Source organism: Cucurbita maxima, unplaced genomic scaffold, assembly GCF_002738345.1.
Source record: "Cucurbita maxima cultivar Rimu unplaced genomic scaffold, Cmax_1.0 Cma_Scf00042, whole genome shotgun sequence".
Taxonomy (NCBI): Eukaryota; Viridiplantae; Streptophyta; class Magnoliopsida; order Cucurbitales; family Cucurbitaceae; genus Cucurbita; species Cucurbita maxima.
In genome coordinates, this window is record NW_019272058.1 from 140,124 (window position 1) to 160,450 (window position 20,327).

Here is a 20,327-nt window from a genome sequence, read left to right on the forward strand (position 1 = left end):
AGTTCGAAGTGTTCGAATTCAAATTAGAGAGAATGCGCTACATATATACGATATATTACCTGCATTTTTGTTATATTTACGAATTAAACAAAAAGAGAGAATATGAGATATTTAAATAATTTTTAAATATCTTAATCAAATATGTCTCGGAATTAATTGGGATTGGCATTTGAATTAATATTAAACATTAATTAAATAGTTTAATTAATTATTTAATATTTCTTTAATTTGAAATTGATAATTCAAATTGATTGTTGAATCAAAATCAAGAAAGTCAAAATGTTGACTTCATTTAATGGAAAAATCCATGTTAGTGGAATTTTGAGGTGTCAAAATTTGGTTTAACCAAACTTGCATGCTTGCCAAATAAACCCCACAAATTTGAGTGGAATTTTGAGTGTCATAATTTGGTTAGCTCAAGTATGCATGCTTGCCACATAATCCCAAACATTTGAGTGGAATTTTGAATGTCAAAATTTGGTGATCTCAAATTTGTATGAACATGCAAACATGACTCTATAAATAGAGTGATCATAATACATGAAAGGTCTTCTTCTTGGTGAAAAACCTTGAGAAAAACCTCTCACAAACACTCTCTTCATATATACTAAATCCCTCCCAAGTTTAAGTCACTCACCGGATTCCACAATCTCGTTCTAAGGCCGGAGGATAGTGGAGAAGACACTAGTGGTGGTTCGAAACCGGTTCGTGAGGAAAAAGGAATTTGAACTACAAAAGGTGATATGAACCAAAAGGCATCAATCATACAATATACTTCAATGAAGATGTGAAGAAAAGGTTGTCAAAATTATCCAAAGTTGTTCAATTCATGCCACATTGAAGAAGAAAGAAGTTTGATTGTTATAAATTTTGGGTGGGTTATAATTTAGAGTAATTTAGAATTATTATATTTTAAGACATTTTATTTACTTTAGGTCACATTTACATAATGGCTAATTATGGGCATAAAGTATGAAGGTTACAACTCTTGTAATGCCTTTAATAGTTTCATTTTTGAGGCTATATAAAGCCATGTATGTTGTATTTGTAAGGAGACTTGGAAAATATATTGTAAAAGGAGAATTTGTGCTTTCTTTAGCCAATGACTAAGTTTATTTGCAATTCTATGTAGTTTAGGTTGCATGTAGAATCATTCAAGCTCGACATGATCAATCTTGCTTGTGGAGTGATTCGAATCTCAAACAAGTGTTTGAGATATTTGATCAACAAGAATCATTCAAGCTAGACATGATCGATCTTGCTTGTGGAGTGATTCGAATCTCAAACAATGTTCTAGCCTTGAGATATTCAATCAACAAGGTAATCTGAATCTTACTCCTCTTGTAGTGGTTACTTAACTTATCATTTGGTATTAGAGCTTTAGGCTCAAGATCGGATATATGTTTCCTATGCGTTTCTTCTCAAGATCGGATATAATCATCTACAGCTGTTTTTGTAAGACAAGATGCATAAATAATTCCAAAGTCGTGTTCATCTCGGTATAATTCTTTAATATGCTCAAATCCAAGAATTTTTGCACTGAGAAAAGTAAAAAGATTGTACCTTCTAGATAATGCATCAGCTACCTCATTATCCTTACCTTGCTTATATTTGATGACATACGAAAATGTTTCAATAAACTCCACCCACTTTGCATGCCTACGGTTCAGTTTGCTTTGACCCTTAAGATACTTCAAGCTTTCATGATCAGAGTGGATCACAAATTCTCTAGGGCATAAGTAGTGTTGCCACACCTGCAATGTGCGAACTAAAGCAAACAATTCTTTATCATTGGTAGGATAGTTCAATGCTGCCCCATTTAGTTTTTCACTAAAATACATTACGGGTTTGCCATCTTGCATCAAAACAGCACCTATGCCCAAAACACTTGCATCACACTCAATTTCAAAAGTTTTATCAAAGTTAGGCAAGACAAGTAATGGTCCATTGGTTAATTTATTCTTAAGCTCATTAAATGTATTCTCTTCCATATCTCCCCATTTAAAAACAACATTCTTTTCACCAAGTCATTCAATGGTGCAGCTATGGTGCTAAAATCTTTTATAAATCTTCTATAGAAGCTAGCTAACCCATGAAAACTACGAACGTCACTTGCATTTTGTGGTGTTGGCCAATCCCTGATTGCTTTAACTTTCTCTTCATCTACTTCTACTCCATTTTTACCAACTATGAAGCCAAGAAAGTTAACTTTTTCCATGCAAAAACTACACTTATTAAAATTAGCATAAAGTTTCTCTTTTCTAAGTGTAATCAAAACTAACTTAACATGCTTCACATGCTCATGCAAGGTCTTTGAATAAATTAAAATATCATCAAAATACACAACAACATGCTTTCCTAAATATTCTCTCAAAACGTGATTCATTAAGCGCATAAATGTACTAGGAGCATTAGTTAACCCAAAAGGCATAACAAGCCATTCATACAATCCAAACTTAGTTTTGAACGCGGTTTTCCATTCGTCTCCTACATGCATTCTAATTTGATGATATCCAGATTTCAAGTCAATCTTTGTAAATAAACATGAACTGCAATTCATCAAGCATATCGTCTAGCCTAGGAATAGGATATCGATACTTTACCGTGATTTTGTTGATGGCTCTACAATCCACGCACATGCGCCACGTTCCATCTTTCTTCGGTACCAATAAGATTGGTACAGAACATGGACTCAAACTCTCTCGTATATAGCCCTTCTCCATAAGCTCCTCTACTTGCCTTCGAATTTATTTAGTCTCAGTTGGGTTGGCTCTATAAGCTGGCTTATTAGAAATTATCGCCCCTGGAATGAAGTCTATTTTATGTTCAATACCTCTAATTGGAGGTAGTTCTTTAGGGGCTTCATCTTGGAATACGTCATCAAATTCCTGTAAAAGAGATTGAAACATACTAGGCAAAGACAAATTATTATTGTTAGAGACCAAACATCCTTCCTTGTACACAAGTACAAAGACGGTTTTTTGTGAGAACATTTCCCTTCTAACCTCAAACTCTTTCTTTTTTTCTTCCAACTTTAATTGATCAGCAAATACATTTGCAGAACTCAAAGGCACAAGAGTGGTATTTCTACCATCTTTTACAAAAGAATACTGATTCAAATAGCCATCATACATAACCCTCCTGTCAAATTGCCATGGTTGGCCAAGCAATATGTCTCCAGCATGCATTGGTAAAACGTCACAAAGAACTTCATCTTTATATTTTCCTAAAGTAAAAGATATTAAAGCTTGAGAAGTTACCTTCATTGTTCCACTGTCATTGAGCCATTGAAGCTTGTAAGGTAGGATGGTGTTGGGTTGGAATTAGCAATCTTTTGATCAGCATTGTACTTATGACATTGGTGCAGCTTCACTATCAATTACAAGACTACAAGGAGTCCCCTTAACTAAACACCTTATGTGAAATAGGTTGTCTCTTTGATCATCAACATCATTCTCTGTAACTTGAGTTTTAAGAAGTCTTCTGGTTACAAGTACCAAACGACTCCCATCTTCTAGTTCCTCCTCATGCTTCTGGATTTTCTCTTCAACTAGCTCATCATGGTCACTTTCCTCACTATCTATGACAACTTGTCCATTCTTGATGATCATGACTCTCTTGTTAGGACAATCACGACTAAGATGACCAATTCCTTGACATTTCCAATATTTGATGTCTCTATTTCTTTCTCGAATCTCCTTATATTCCTCCGCTTTCTCTTTACCCATGGAGGTCTCAACTTTGTTCTTTTTGTCAAGATCATACTTGCCTCCAACTTTGAAATCTATCTTTTCAATATTTGCATTCTTTTTCCAAGTGTTGAAAGTAGTAGACTTTGAAATACCATATCTCTTGGAGTTCTCCTTCTCCCAAGCTAGTTGCCCTTCGATTTTGACAGCAAGGTGTAACAATTCTTGCATATCAAAGTACGCTTGCCTATCCACTTGATGAGCAAGTTGTCGGTTCAACCCACCAAGAAATCTAGCCATTGTATCTTCCTCATCTTAATCAATACCTGCTCTATTCATAAGGGTCTCCATTTCTTTATAATATTCTTCAACACTTTTGGATCCCTGTTGTAAAGTATAGAGTTTTTGCTTGAGTATTCGAGAATAATGCTTAGGAATGTACCTTTTTCTCATTAATGTGTTCAATTCGTCCCACGTTTCAATTGGTTCTTCATAATTTCTCCTCCACTCTGATTCCAAAGATGTCCACCATATAATGGCGTAATCACAAAATTCAGCCACAGCAAGCTTTAACTTTCTTTCTTCACTGAAATTGTTGCAATCGAAGACATGCTCAATTTTGCTCTCATATTGCAAATGCTCCTCTGGATCAGATTTCCCATAGAAAGTTGGAATTTTTAGCTTTACTCCCCCGACTCCCTTTTCTTTTTCTCTCTCATACTGGTACTCCCTCTCAATTCTTTTTTGTGCTAAAATTTCTCTACCCCTTCTTCTGACTCTTCCTCTCCATCGACCGACATCACTCCCTCCCCTAGGACTATGTCCCGCTAAAAGGGTGACATTGTCATCTTCTTCATGTTCAACTCCTTCATTCAAGAGTACTTCCCTCCCTTGAAGATTACCTAAGGCTATTTCAATTCGCTCCATCCGGCCTGTCAATGTACTAATAACTTGATTCAAACGAGTAATTGTTCCGACTTTTGCTTCTCTCCACCTAGCTTCATTGATCTCCCCTCCATTTTCTCCAAATTGGTTCTTGATTGTACAAACAGTAGTGGAATATGTTTAGGACCTTACACACTTAACTCACTGATTTTACACTCAGGGACACTCGAGTTCATACACACAAAGGAAGGCTGTTTGGGAAAGTGACTAAATTATGATCAAGGTAGGATAATATATCAGTAAAGCAATTCTGAGAGTAGCAAGCTATTCAAGGCAATCAAGATAAGTTAATTATGAAATAACAACAAAATAAAACAAGACGTGAAAAAAAAAATTAAGGGACACGAAGATATTTTTGGATATAATTGTACACTGAAAAAAAAATTCCAAAAAGAAAGGACGTGAAGATTTTAAGAACGATCTAACTCTCCTTTTTACAGAATTCGGGAAATTTAAAAGTTATCTTCAAGCGTAGATTATGAGAAAAAGAAAAATATATATATATATATCAAACACAACAATTCTAGATTTAGATGAATGAAGAAAAAGATGTAAATTGAAGTTTATTTGATCTTCAAATAAACATGCAAATGATCTAAAAAAATGATTAATATCGTTTATAATCACAATCGTAAGAACAAATATGATAAGATTTTTTTTTTCAAGATCTCAACGTGATCTTTAGGAAGAAAATGAGAAAAAAGGGAAAAGTTGATGAATAATGGCTGAAATGACAGCAAGAAAATAAATGGACAAATTTAAAGAAAAGATAAACAAGAGCAGAAATGAAAGATAAAATCAATTCTAGAGTCGGCCACAAAGATGTAAGCCTAGGCTCTGATACCAAACTGATAAGGCAACCCTAATCCTCAGCCCAACGATCCAAACTTTTGTTTTAGCAAGAACCCTTGAATCAAAGTAATTAACACCTCCTTATACGAAATTTGGATCAACCAAGAGATAAGGCTAGAATTAGATTACCTCTTACGATCGAAGAACTAGAAGCAAGATTTGGAACCTTGTTCTAAATTGAGTCACTCCACAATCTAACTTGATCAAGGCTTGATTGAATGGCTCGGGTGCAATTATACCACAAGAATTGCTTGAAACTTAGAAATGACAAATATGATGCTCGGATTTCTAAGAGAAACGTCTCAATTTGAGATCTGAATTACATTCATCCACCAATCTGATTTTTTCATAACATATTGTGGGTATTTATAGTCTCCCGACAAAAGATGTTTGTGGTCAGGATTCAATCCCGATCCCCTTTAATCACCGCAAATGACGAAGTCAATTTTGACCAATTGACCATTGCAAAATGAAAACAAAAAAAACAATAAAATCTTTCAATAAATGTTGATATGTTTGAGTGGCTAAAGAAATAAACTTGAAATCTATTAGGTTTCACTTGTGTAGGTTCAAACCCTATTGTTGATATTTTTTAATGTTTTCCAACTTCAACCGTGAAAATATTCAATTGTCCTTCGTCAATTGTATCAGCTTCTAATTATACAAATGATGGTTGAACCGAGCCGATCCAATTTTGTAGATGAAGAATGAATGTTTATTGAATCTTCTTCGCCTTCGATCGTGTAATAGGTCCAACTGGAACATTTGGAACACCGTGATTCTTATCAAGTTCATTTGTGGAACAAAGTTCTAAGACATCTCAAGAAGGATATGAGACACATTCCTTGTTATTGAATAAAGTAAATTTACGATCATTAATCTAAATCCAATAAATTAAGAACACTCTAGCTATAGTATGATTACTTGAACTATATGTAGAGACATAAGAGTTGATCAAGTTCAAGTATATAGTCAAAATGATCTATAGTATAAGGATAAAGCTGAGTACCTTATTCTGGGGACACTATGGATGCGGCTCACTTTTGTATATGATGTAAACAATGTGATCACTAAAATTGTATATGTGGAGACATGTGAGTGGGGGCGTCCTATGCAATGAGTATTGCATAAGATCGGACCATGAGGAAAATTACTCCGCTCTATAGTGATTTCCGCATATCATTCAGTATCAGAGCTTCGGCTCAAGATCGGATATATGTTTCCTTCGCGTTTCTTTTTCAATTTGTTTTTATTTTTATAGTTTTTAATCGACCTAAAATAAAAAAATCCAATCTGGGATCTACTAACAAATTTGAGAGGTGAGAATGAGAGCTTCATTTGTGTACACGAGTGCAAACAGAGTGGCCTAAAATTCCTTGAGCGTATACACGTGAGAGAGTGTTGTGAGGCCCTTTGTATTTCCCATAACTTACTTTTTGCAACAAAGTTTCACAAATAGATTCGAGGACGAATGCTCTTGACGAAGTGGAGAATGGATATGAACCAAAAGACGTCAATCATACAATGAATATACTTCAATGAAGATGTGAAGAAAAAGGTTGCCAAAATTATCAACAGATGTTTCAATTCATGACACATTGAATAAGAATGAAGTTTGATTGTGATAAATTTTGGGTGGGTTACAATTTAGAGTAATTTAGAGTTATTGCGATAACTTTTTATTTAGAGTAATTTAGGGTTACAATTACATAATGGCTAATTATGGCCATTAAGTATGAATGTTACTACCTTTTGTAATGCCTTTAATAGTTTCATTTTGAGGATATATAAAGCCATGTATGTTGTATTTGTAAGTAGACTTGGAAAATGTAGTAAAATGAGCATTTGTGCTTTCTTTAGCTAATGACTAAGTTTCTTTGCAATTCTATATAGTTTAATTTAGGTTGCATGTAGAATCATTCAAGCTAGACATGATCGATCTTGCTTGTGGAGTGATTCGAATCTCAAACAATGTTCTGTTCTTGCCTTGAGATATTCGATCAACAAGGTAATCAGAATCTTACTCCGCTCTGTAGTGATTTCCGCATATCATTCGGTATCAGAGCTTCAGGCTCAAGATCGGATATATGTTTCCTTCGCGTTTCTTTTCAATTTGTTTTTATTTTTATAGTTTTCAATCGACCTAAAATAAAAAACTCCAATCTGGGATCTACTAACAAATTTGAGAGGTGAGAATGAGAGCTTCAATTGTGTACATGAGCTTCCTACAAGTATTTCTTTGGAAAAAGTCGAGGACTTATTTCTCAAGCTTTTGGTACTCGATTTCCTCCAAATTTTCTTTTGTAGCTTCCTTAGTGAGTCTAGTTTCTAGAACCATTGTGAACTTTTTGAGAACTAGCCAGAAAAGGGTTCGATTTGATGAAAAACTAAAGAGTCTGACTTTGGGCTGACGTGGACGATTCAGTTGATTGGCCATTGTCTTCTTCCTTCCGTAGGGGAAGAAGACGCTGCGCGATATTACTCCTCCATCTGAAAATGAGGTCCGCTAACCCATTCTTTGACGTTTCTCCCCTCGATTCCTTCATCAAACTTAAAGATAGAATGTTAAAGAAGAGTTTATCTTACCTATTCGTAGACTACAACATAAGTTATAGGCGTCAAAAGTCGAGGGAAAACCTTTTTTGTCGTCAGAGTAAACCAAGAAGTTATTGTTTTTTGGTAAGGTAATGCAAACTCTATCAGACCACACCTCCTTCACAACAAATTTTCCTCACACTTCACTTAAGCTAGAGGAATGTTCCTGATAAAACGACTTTGCGTGGTTGAGGCTAATTTTGAGTTTCCTTCCTCTGTCTGCAACTCAACCAGGAATGTGATTTTCCCCTCTATTGGGCAGCTTAACTCAGGACGAGTTGGGCCTCGAGTCCATCAAACATACTCTATTTAGTCCCCTCAAGCTATCAAAATCATCAATTTTGAGTGTTTAGGGTTGTAAGCAAGGATTTGAGTTTTACCCCCAAATCTTACCCGATATCGAATTTCTTTGATTACGCAAGTTCCTGAGGTCATCTCTCTTCGTAGCGTTCTTCAAAAATTATCCTTAGGTGTGCAAAAACAAACTGCGATAGGACTCGTATGATGAATACGTCTGTACCTTTGGGGATTGGATTTGAGCTTCCTTCAATGGTGGATAGGATTTGAGAAATAGGATAAAGACATTTTCGAGGCTTCTCTCCTTCACCAAACTTATGGGTAAACTTATTTAGAAGGTGCAGGAACAAGTTTGGAGATGAATAGTGGACTATAGTTCTCGAATTTGAGGTAAACCCATGAACACGATACCCCAAAACAAAAAACTTGTATCTCTCAATTGGGGACTCGATTAAGCTTGCTTCTTGCCCCTAATAATCTACCTTAATTCATAATTTATAGACGAATGATCCACTACCATTGAAACGTCTAGAATTTCTATAATTTCATTCTTGATTTTTCTGAATTTTAATAAATTGGCGAAAATACCAATACTTATGAAATTTTAATATTAGCAAGGATAGCTCAGTTGGGGGAGTGTTAGACTGAATATCTGAAAGTCACGTGTTTTGACAGAAAAGTCTGCTTCGATCAGAGCCTTCCTTTTTTAAACACCTTGTAATTCTTATTCTATAAAAAATTTAATGATTCACAAAGTTTATAAAAATTAAATAAAGTTCCATTTTCTCAAAATTTTTCAATTTTCCTTGTTCATTGCTTCCAAATACAACCTATTAGGGATATATGGTCCCCTACCTATCGGAGACCTTGAGTGTTGCAAATTCTCCCCTCCTATGAAAACTTTCGTCATCGAAAGTGTTTATTCTAAAAAAGGTTAGAGTACAAGGTTCTTATTTTCCTTTTGTTTCCCAAGCGGCTTCTTCTACTCTATGATTCTTCCATAGGACCTTAACAAGAGCGATTTCCTTGTTTCTCAATCTTTAGACTTTCCTACCTATTATTTGGACTGGGTCTTCTTTATACGTTAGGTCATCTCTCAAGAAGAGAGTTTCATGAGTCAGTATGTGCGAAGGATCTAAGGTATACTTCCGTAGTATGGATACATGAAAGATATTATGTACTGCAGACAAGTTTGGGCATTGCCTGATTCTATAGGCCATAGATCCAATCCTTTCTAATATCTCAAAAGGACAGATAAACCTAGGGCTTAGCTTCCCCTTTTTACCATACTTGAGCACCCCTCTCATGGGGTACTACCTTTAGGAATATATGGTCCCCTACCTATAATTCCATGTCCTTGCGCCTTAGTTCTGCATAGCTTTTCTCTCGGCTTTGTGCGGTTTGTATCCTAGCTTTAATCTTCTGGACTATGGCATTGGTAATTTGCTCCAGCTCTGGCCCAATAGTTACCGTTTGCCACCTTCTTCCCAAAAGATAGGGGATCGACATCTTTGTCCATAGAGAACCTCGTATGTTGCCATTTGTAATGGTGGCTTGACAACTATTATTATAAGTGAATTTCATAAGGTGTAGCTACTTATCCTAGCTTCCTGCAAAATCCATCACATATACTGATAAGGCAACCCTAATCCTCAGCCCAACGATCCAAGCTTTTGTTTTAGCAAGAACCGTTGAATCAAAGTAATTAACACCTCTTTATACGAAATTTGGATCAACCAAGAGATAAGGCTAGAATTAGATTACCTCTTACGATCGAAAATCTAGAAGCAAGATTTGGAACCTTGTTCTAAATTGAGTCACTCCACAATCTAACTTGAACAAGACTTGATTGAATGGCTCGGATGCAATTCTACCACAAGAATGGTTTGAAACTTAGAAATGGCAAATATGATGCTCGGATATCTAATGGAAACGTCTCAATTTGATATATGAATTACATTCATCCACGAATCTGAATTTTACATAACATATTGTGAGTATTTATAGTCTCCCAACAAAAGATGTTTGTGGACGGGATTTATTCGAGACATTTGTGGACGGGATTTATTCCCGATCCCCTTTAATCTCCACAAAAGAATAAGTCAAATTGATCCTTTGACTTTTACATAATTTATAAAATTAAACATAGTTCTTTCTGACAAATGTTGATGTGCTTGAGTGGCTAATGCAACAGGTTTGTAATCAATTGAGCTCTCTGCGCGCATTGTTGACATATTTTTTGAATCTTCATGACATTTTTTGAATCTTCTTGGCTGACATTTTTTTAATCTTCTTGGCAATAGGTCCATTTGGAACACCGTGATTCTTATCATATACCCTCAACATGTCTTCCAATATTTGCTTAGGATTTCTGTTTGACCATCTGTTTATTGGTGGAATGTCGTACTATAACTGCGTACCCAGTGCCTTTTGGAGAATTTTCCAAAAGCGAGATTTAAATCTAGCATCTTGGTCTAATACTATTGAAACTGGAACACCGTGTAGCCGTACTATTTGCTCCATATAGATGGGTAAGCTATCTTTCGAGTAAGCAGTTTTTCATTTTTAATGTTAGTGGGGATAACTCGGTTGGGAGAGCATCAGACTGAAGATTTGAAGGTCACATGTTTGATCCACGTTCACCGCACTTGATTAAAGTTGCATAACTTGACTATACAATATAAAATTAGTGATTATTTCTTTTTAAAATATAATGATTTAGCGGAAATACCTTACATATGAATTCGTTATACTAAAGATCTGAAGGTCACGTGTTCGATCCAAGTTCACCGAACATGATTTAAGTTTCATAACCTGACTATTCAATCTAAAATTATTGATTATTTCTTTTTAAAATTGCAACGAATTAGTCGAAGTACCTTTACTGATGAATTTTTATTTCTAATGTTAGCGGGATAGCTCAATTGGGAAAGTGTTAGACTGAAGATCTGAAGATCACGTGTTCAATCCTCGTTCATTGCACCACCTAATTCAAGTTGTATAACTTGACTACATAACATAGAATTAATGATTATAGATTTTAAAAATTTCAATGAATTAGTGGAAATACCTTTATTTATGAATTTTCAATTTTAAAATTAGCGGGAATAGCTCAGTTGGGAGAGCGTCAAATCAAATTGAAGATCTCCATGTTCACTGCACCTGATTTTAGTTGCATAACCTGACTATTCAATAAAAAATTAGTCATTATTACTTTTTAAATTCTCATTGAATTAGCGAAAATATAATAACTGATGAATTTTCATTTTTAATGTCAGCGGGCATAACTTAGTTGGGAGAGCGTTGAACTAAAAATTTGAAGTTCATGTGTTCAATCCATGTCCACTATGCCTAATTTAAGTTTTGTAACTTGACTATTCAACTCAGAATTAGTGATCATTTATTTTTAAAATTTTAATAAATTAGCAAAAATACCAATACTTATGAAATTTTAATATTAGCAAGGATAGCTCAGTTGGGGGAGTGTTAGACTAAATATCTGAAAGTCACGTGTTTGATCCACGTTCACTGCGCACCTTATTCAAGTTGCATAAGTCGATTAAGTTGCATAACTTGAATATTAATCTAAGATTAGTGATTATTTCTTTTTAAAATATAATGAATTAGCGGAAATACCTTTACTTATGAATTTTCATTTTTAATATTAGTGGGGATAGTTCAGTTGGGAGAGCATCAGACTGAAGATTTGAAGTTCACGTGTTTGATCTCCACGTTCACCGCACCTAATTCTAGTTGCATAACCCGACTACTCAATAAAAAATTAGTCATTATTCCTTTGTAAAATCCCAATGAATTATCGAAAATATCTTTACTGATGAATATTCATTTTTAATGTTAGCAAGGATAGCTCAGTTGAGATATTGTTAGATTGAAGATTTGAATGTCCGTGTTATATCCACATTCATCACACCTGATACAAGTTGCATAACCTGACTATACAATCTAAAATTAGTGATTATTTCTTTTTAAAATATAATGAATTAGTGACCTTTACTTATGAATTTTTATTTTTAATGTTAGTGGGCATAGCTCAATTGGGAGAGTGTTAGAATGAAGATTTGAAGGTCATGTATTCGATCTCCACATTCACCGCAACTAATTCTAGTTGCATAACCTTACTATTCAATAAAAAATTAGTCATGAATTTTCATTTTTAATGTTAGCGATAGCTCAATTTGGAGAGCATGAAGATCTGAAGGTCACTTGTTTAATCCATGTTCAGCGCACATGGTTGAGGTTGCATAACTTGCCTATTCAATCTAAAATTAGTGATTATTTCTTTTAAAAATATAATGAATTAGTGGCAATACTTTTACTTACGAATTTTCATTTTTAATGTTAGTGGGGATAGCTTAGTTTGGAGAGCGTCAAATTGAAGATTTAAAGGTCCGAGGAGATGGACCTTTTCAAGTTCTTGAGCGTATCAACGACAATGCTTATAAAATTGATTTACCAGGTAAGTACAGTGTTAGTACAACTTTTAATGTTGTTGATTTGAGTCCTTTTGATGTAGGTGATGGCTTTGATTCGAGGACGAATCTTTTTCAAGAGTGGGAGAATGATATGAACCACGACCAAGGAATTTCCACACCTCAAGGTCCAATTACAAGGACGAGAGCTAAGAAGCTATAACAAACCTTATACAGTTATATTCAAGCTATGGTGAGCTCATCAAAGGAAATTCTATAAGACACTAAAGACCTCCCTTATATGTTGTGCAAAGTTGAGCTTCAAGAAAGAGATGAATTAAATGCACTTTAAGTTGCATTTAATGAACTCCGCTGAATTTATGAAACTAGTCCAAGGATGAGTCAATAAGCACATTTTTATTAATGGCATTATTTAATTATAGTTTAAATATTTGTTTGTCATATTTAAGCTAGTTTTAAATATAGGAGTTAAGGTTATATTGTAACCCACATAAGTTACTATATTCCACCATTAACCAGCCATTTTAATATGAAAATTATGGGTATTTTTCATTTACTAAACCATTTAATTTGGGAGTTATATATCACATAGGTTAATATTGTAAGGGCTATATAAAGCCTTCTTTTGTTTGATTAGACAGCAAATTTTGAAATTAAGAATAGAATTTCTATTTTAGCTTTGTTGAGAGCTAAACTTTCTTTGCAAATTCTTGTGTTTAGAACTTGCATGTAGAGTCATTCAAGTGGTATTGATCTCAAACCTCTTGTGAAGTGATTCGAATCACGAGTTTAGAAACGAGTTTTCTTTACTCTTGATCTTGATCATCAAGGTAATCCGTTCCATACTTTCCCTTGGGTTGATTTTCCATATCAGAAGGTCTCAACGGTATTCTTCTAAAACTTTTTCCAATTCTACTTCTACATGGAAAAGGGATAGTAAGAACATTGATTATAAGCATAGAAATCAAGAGATTAATGAGAAGCCTCAAGCTACATTTGAGAAAGGGGAGAGTTCTAGAACAGGGAAAGAAAAAGTAGAAAAGTCTAATGTTCGAAATAGAGATTTAAAGTGTTGGAGATGTCAAGGGGTAGGACACTATAGTAGAGATTGCCCAAATGCAAGAATTATGACCATCAAGGAGGCAGAAATTGTTACAGATGACGAGGCACATGACGACATAAATGAGGAAACTGATGAGAGTGAGGAGTTTAGTGAAGAGGTCTCTACACATATATCTTTGGTTACTCGACGAGCTCTAAACACCCACATTTAGGAGGACGGCCTAGACAAAAGGGAGAACTTGTTTCAAACTCGGTGTCTTGTTCAATCTGTACCTTGTAGTGTTGTAATTGATAGCGGTAGTTGCACCAATGTTGTGAGTTCCATTCTGATCAAAAGACTTATTTTTAAAGACACAACCACATCTAAGACCCTACAAGCTTCAATGGTTGAATGATTGTGGGGAAGTACGGGTAACTCAACAAACTCTTGTTTCTTTTACTATTGGAAAATATGTTGATGATGTTTTATGTGATGTTGTTGTATCCATGCATGTTGGAGATTTACTACTGGGGAGGCCATGGCAATTTGATCGTCGGGTAATGTATGATGGGTATGCAAATCGATATTCTTTTGCTCACAATGGTAGAAAAACTACTCTTGTCCCATTGTCTCCAAAAGATGTATTTATCGATCATTGCAAACTTGAAAAGAAAAGGCAAGAGGCTGATGCAAAAGCAGAGATTGTTGAAAAAGAATCAAGTGAAAAAAAGAGCTTGAGGGAAAAGCAAGAGAGTAACACTCAGCCTAAAGAAAAAAAAGAGAGAAAAGCCAAATTAGTAAGCTTGTATATGTTAGATCAAGTGAGGCTAGGAATGTTTTGCTCTCTAACCAGATTATTCTTGTACTTATGTGCAAGGGATCTTGTTGCTTTACTAACATGCTTAACCCTTCTTTGCCTAGTAATTTTGTTGTGCTTTTGCAAGAGTTTGAAGATTTATTTTCCGAGGAGAAGCCTAGTAGTTTGCCACCACTTAAAGGGAATAAACACAATATTGACTTCATTCCTGGCGCGCCCATTCCAAACCGACCAGCTTATAGGACTAATCCAAAGGAGGCTGAAGAGATACAAAGGCAAGTAAGTGAACTCCTTGCTAAAGGGTATGTACGTGAAAGTTTGAGTCCATGTTCTGTTCCAGTTATTCTTGTACCTAAGAAAGATGGTTCTTGGAGTATGTGTATTGGGCTATAAACAAGATAACTATAAAGTATTGGCATCCAATTCCCAGATTAGAAGATATGCTTGATGAATTGCATGGATGTAGTCTTTTTACTAAGATTGATTTAAAATCGAGTTATCATCAAATTCGCCTGCATATTGGGGATGAGCGGAAAACAGCTTTTAAAACCAAGTATGATATTTATGAATGGGTTGTTATGCCTTTTGGATTAACTAATGCACCTAGTACATTCATGAGACTAATGAACCATGTCTTACGAGAATACTTATGTAAGTTTGTGGTTGTTTATTTTGATGACATCCTTGTTTACTCTAAATCTTTAGATGATCATATTACCCATGTACGCAATGTTTTGACTACTTTAAGAAACGAATGTTTGTACGTAAATTTAAAGAAATGTAGCTTTTGCATGGAAATAGTTAACTTTCTTGGGTTTGTAGTTTCATCTAATGGTGTTGAGGTTGATGAGGAGAAAGTGAAGGCTATAAAAGATTGGCCTACACCTAAAATTTTAAGTGAGGTAAGAAGTTTTCATGGTCTTGCAAGTTTCTACCGTAGGTTTATTAAGAATTTTAGTACAATTGCTTCACGTTGAATGAACTTGTTAAGAAAAATTTATCCTTAATATGGGAAAAAGATCAAGAACTTGCTTTTAATACTTTGAAAGAAAAATTGAGTTCTGCTCCCTTGCTTGCATTACCTAATTTTGAGTCTACTTTTGAAGTTGAATGTGATGCTAGTGGAGTAGGGATAGGTGCTGTATTAATGCAAAATCAAAGACCTTTAATGTTCTTTAGTGAGAAGTTGACTGGTGCATCTTTGAGGTATCCAACTTATGACAAAGATGCTGGGTTTTATGTCTTAAAACTCATAGTTTGTAAACAAAAACATATTCTATTTTCAATAAAGTTATTATTGTTGTTTATTTAGTAAAGATTGTTATTGAATAAAGTTAACTTTACGATCATTAATCTAAATCCAATAAACTAAGAACACTCTGACTATAGTATGATTACTTGAACTATATGTAGAGACATAAGAGTTGTTGATCAAGTTCAAGTATATAGTCAAAATGATCTATAGTATAAGGATAAGGCTGAGTACCTTATTCTGGGGACACTATGGATGCGGCCCACTTTTGTATATGATATAAACAATGTGATCACTAAAATTGTACATGTGGAGACATGTGAGTGCGGGCATCCTATGCAATGAGTATTGCATAAGATCGGACCATGAAGAAAATCACTCTAACTTTATAATATCGTTTACTGTTGAGACTGATTTTCTTTTCATTCGTTGACCTATGTAACTCGATCTTAATCCTGAGCTAACCATGAACTCCTGTTTATTCGAAATTATCCTTAGATTTGCATGGGTGAGAGTGGCTCAAGTTCGCCGACTCAATATGCCTCCCATTTCAAGGGTAAGACTGGGTAAATGGCTGGGGACGTGGGGTGCAAGATGGATTCACTCCTACCCACTTTTAGGGATAGAAGAAAGGTAGTTCCCTTAAGTACTGACTCCAGATCTTGAACAAGAGGCCCCACCCTCTCATTGGCCTGAGAGGGATCCGGTTTACTTGTTGGATCACAAACCAATTGTTCATTAGAGGATCAGTGAGACATAAGAAACAAGAAGTAACTTCAGGGGTAAAACGGTAAATTGACCCAACTCTAGTTACGAACAACGTGTGAAGGATCGACTTACTAATCATGGTTATATCAAATGGATAGAAATATATCTATAGTGAGGGGAGTGCAACTACTAGGCTATAGTGGAATGTCTTAGTAGTTAACGAATGTTGGTTAACAAGATTATTGAGTTTAACCGATTAATCTTGGATCGTTGGAGCCCATGATTTATAGGTTCATTTTGACTATATACTTGAACTTGATCAACAACTCTTATGTCTCTACATATAGTTCAAGTAATCATACTATAGTCAGAGTGTTCTTAGTTTATTGGATTTAGATTAATGATCGTAAAGTTCACTTTATTCAATAACAATCTTTACTAAATAAACAACAATAATAACTTTATTGAAAAATAGAATATGTTTTTGTTTACAAACTATGAGTTTTAAGACATAAAACCCAACATCTTTGTCATAAGTTGGATACCTCAAAGATGCACCAGTCAACTTCTCACTAAAGAACATTAAAGGTCTTTGATTTTGCATTAATACAGCACCTATCCCTACTCCACTAGCATCACATTCAACTTCAAAAGTAGACTCAAAATTAGGTAATGCAAGCAAGGGAGCAGAACTCAATTTTTCTTTCAAAGTATTAAAAGCAAGTTCTTGATCTTTTTCCCATATTAAGGATAAATTTTTCTTAACAAGTTCATTCAAGGGTGAAGCAATTGTACTAAAATTCTTAATGAACCTACGGTAGAAACTTGCAAGACCATGAAAACTTCTTACCTCACTTACATTTTTAGGTGTAGGCCAATCTTTTATAGCCTTCACTTTCTCCTCATCAACCTCAACACCATTAGATGAAACTACAAACCCAAGAAAGTTAACTGTTTCCATGCAAAAGCTACATTTCTTTAAATTTACGTACAAACATTCGTTTCTTAAAGTAGTCAAAACATTGCGTACATGGGTAATATGATCATCTAAAGATTTAGAGTAAACAAGGATGTCATCAAAATAAACAACCACAAACTTACCTAAGTATTCTCGTAAGACATGGTTCATTAGTCTCATGAATGTACTAGGTGCATTAGTTAATCCAAAAGGCATAACCAACCATTCATAAAGGCCATACTTGGTTTTAAAAGCTGTTTTCCACTCATCCCCAATATGCATGCGAATTTGATGATAACCCGATTTTAAATCAATCTTAGTAAAAAGACTACATCCATGCAATTCATCAAGCATATCATCTAATCTGGGAATTGGATGCCTATACTTTATAGTTATCTTGTTTATAGCCCTACAATCAACACACATACGCCAAGAACCATCTTTCTTAGGAACAAGAATAACTGGAACAGAACAAGGACTCAAACTTTCACGTACATACCCTTTAGCAAGGAGTTCACTTACTTGCTTTTGTATCCCTTCAGCCTCCTTTGGATTAGTCCTATAAGCTGGTCGGTTTGGAATGGGCGCGCCAGGAATGAAGTCAATCTTGTGTTCAATCCCTCTAAGTGGTGGCAAACTACTAGGCTTCTCCTCGAAAAATAAATCTTCAAACTCTTGCAAAAACACAACAAAATCACTAGGCAAAGAAAGGTTAAGCATGTTAGTAAAGTAACAAGATCCCTTGCACATAAGTACAAGAATAGTCTGGTTAGAGATCAAAACATTCCTAGCCTCACTTGATCTAACATACAAGCTTACTGATTTGGCTTTACTCTCTTTTTTTTCTCTAGGCTGAGTGTTACTCTCTTGCTTTTCCCTCAAGCTCTTTTTTTCACTTGATTCTTTTTCAATCTCTGCTTTTGTATCAGCCTCTTGCCTTTTCTTTTCAAGTTTGCAATGATCAATAAATACATCTTTTGGAGACAATGGAATAAGAGTAGTTTTTCTACCGTTATGAGTAAAAGAGTATCGATTTGCATACCCATCATACATTACCTGACGATCAAATTGCCAAGGCCTCCCCAGTAGTAAATCTCCAACATGCATGGATACAACATCACATAAAACATCATCAACATATTTTCCAATAGTAAAAGAAACAAGAGTTTGTTGAGTTACCCGTTCTTCCCCACAATCATTCAACCATTGAAGCTTGTAGGGTCTTGGATGTGGTTGTGTCTTTAAATTAAGTCTTTTGACCAGAATGGAACTCACAACATTAGTGCAACTACCGCTATCAATTACAACACTACAAGGTATAGATTGAACAAGACACTGAGTTTGAAACAAGTTCTCCCTTTGGTTTAGGCCGTCCTACTTAATGTGGGTGTTTAGAGCTCGTCGAGTAACCAAAGATATATGTGTAGGGTCCTCTTCACTAAACTCCTCACTCTCATCAGTTTCCTCATTTATGTCGTCATGTGCCTCGTCATCCGTAACAATTTCTCCCTTCTTGATGGTCATAATTCTTGCATTTGGGCAATCTCTACTATAGTGTCCTACCCCTTGACATCTCCCACACTTTAAATCTCTATTTCGAACATTAGACTTTTCTACTTTTTCTTTCCCTGTTCTAGAACTCTCCCTTTTCTCAAATTTAGCTTGAGGCTTCTCATTAATCTCTTGATTTCTATGCTTATAATCAATGTTCTTACTATCCCTTTTCCATGTAGAAGTAGAATTGGAAAAAGTTTTAGAAGAATACCGTTGAGACCTTTGTTGGATTTGCCTCTCGATCTTAATTGCAATGTGCAACAACTCCTCAATATTAGAATAAGGCTGTAAATCAGTCTTGTCTGCAATTTCTGTGTTTAATCCATTAAGAAACCGCGCCATGAGAGCCTCCATGACCTCATCGAGTTCAAGTCGATCCATCAATGTATCCATCTCCTTGTAATAATCCTCCACAGATTTGCGTCCTTGTTTCAATGCTTGAAGCTTTTGCTCCATGTCCCGGTGAAAATATTGTGGAACAAAACGCTTCCTCATGGACTCTTTGAACTCGACCCATGAATCAATTGGTGCTTCAAGATTTCTTCTTCTACTTGACATCAATTTATCCCACCAAATTTGAGCATATTGTTTGAATTGAGCAATGCATAACAGTACCTTCTTTTCATCACTAAAATTATGACAGTTGAACACCGACTCCACCGTTTTCTCCCATTGAAGGTACTCCTCTGGATCGGTTTTGCCATAAAACTTGGGAAGTTTTAATTTGATGCTCCCTACGTTACGATCAATTCTATCATCATAAGGAACTCGTTGTTGTAAATTATGATACCTTCTTCCTTGGTCTCTCCCTTGCATCAAGCCATGACCAACCACATGTGGATTATCCTCGTGGTGATCAGAATTGTCGCCCTCATATGTATCGGTTGAGGGCGTAGGTAGTGGAATCCTCTGTCGAGCTTGATTTTAAATCTCCAATCTGCCTATTCGATCAGTCAACTCTTCTATTCCTCGAATTAGTCTTTCCATGGTTCGTTGTTGGGCTTCTCTCAATCGTGCATCAGTAATGTCAGTATTGTCCTCTGGATTTTCCATGCTACAACAGAAAGGTATAAGAAAAAAAAGGACCTCACAAGCGCTCCCTCACGTGTATTCACTCGTAAATGTAGTTCACTCGTGTTTAGCACTCAACACTCGAATCAATGTGTC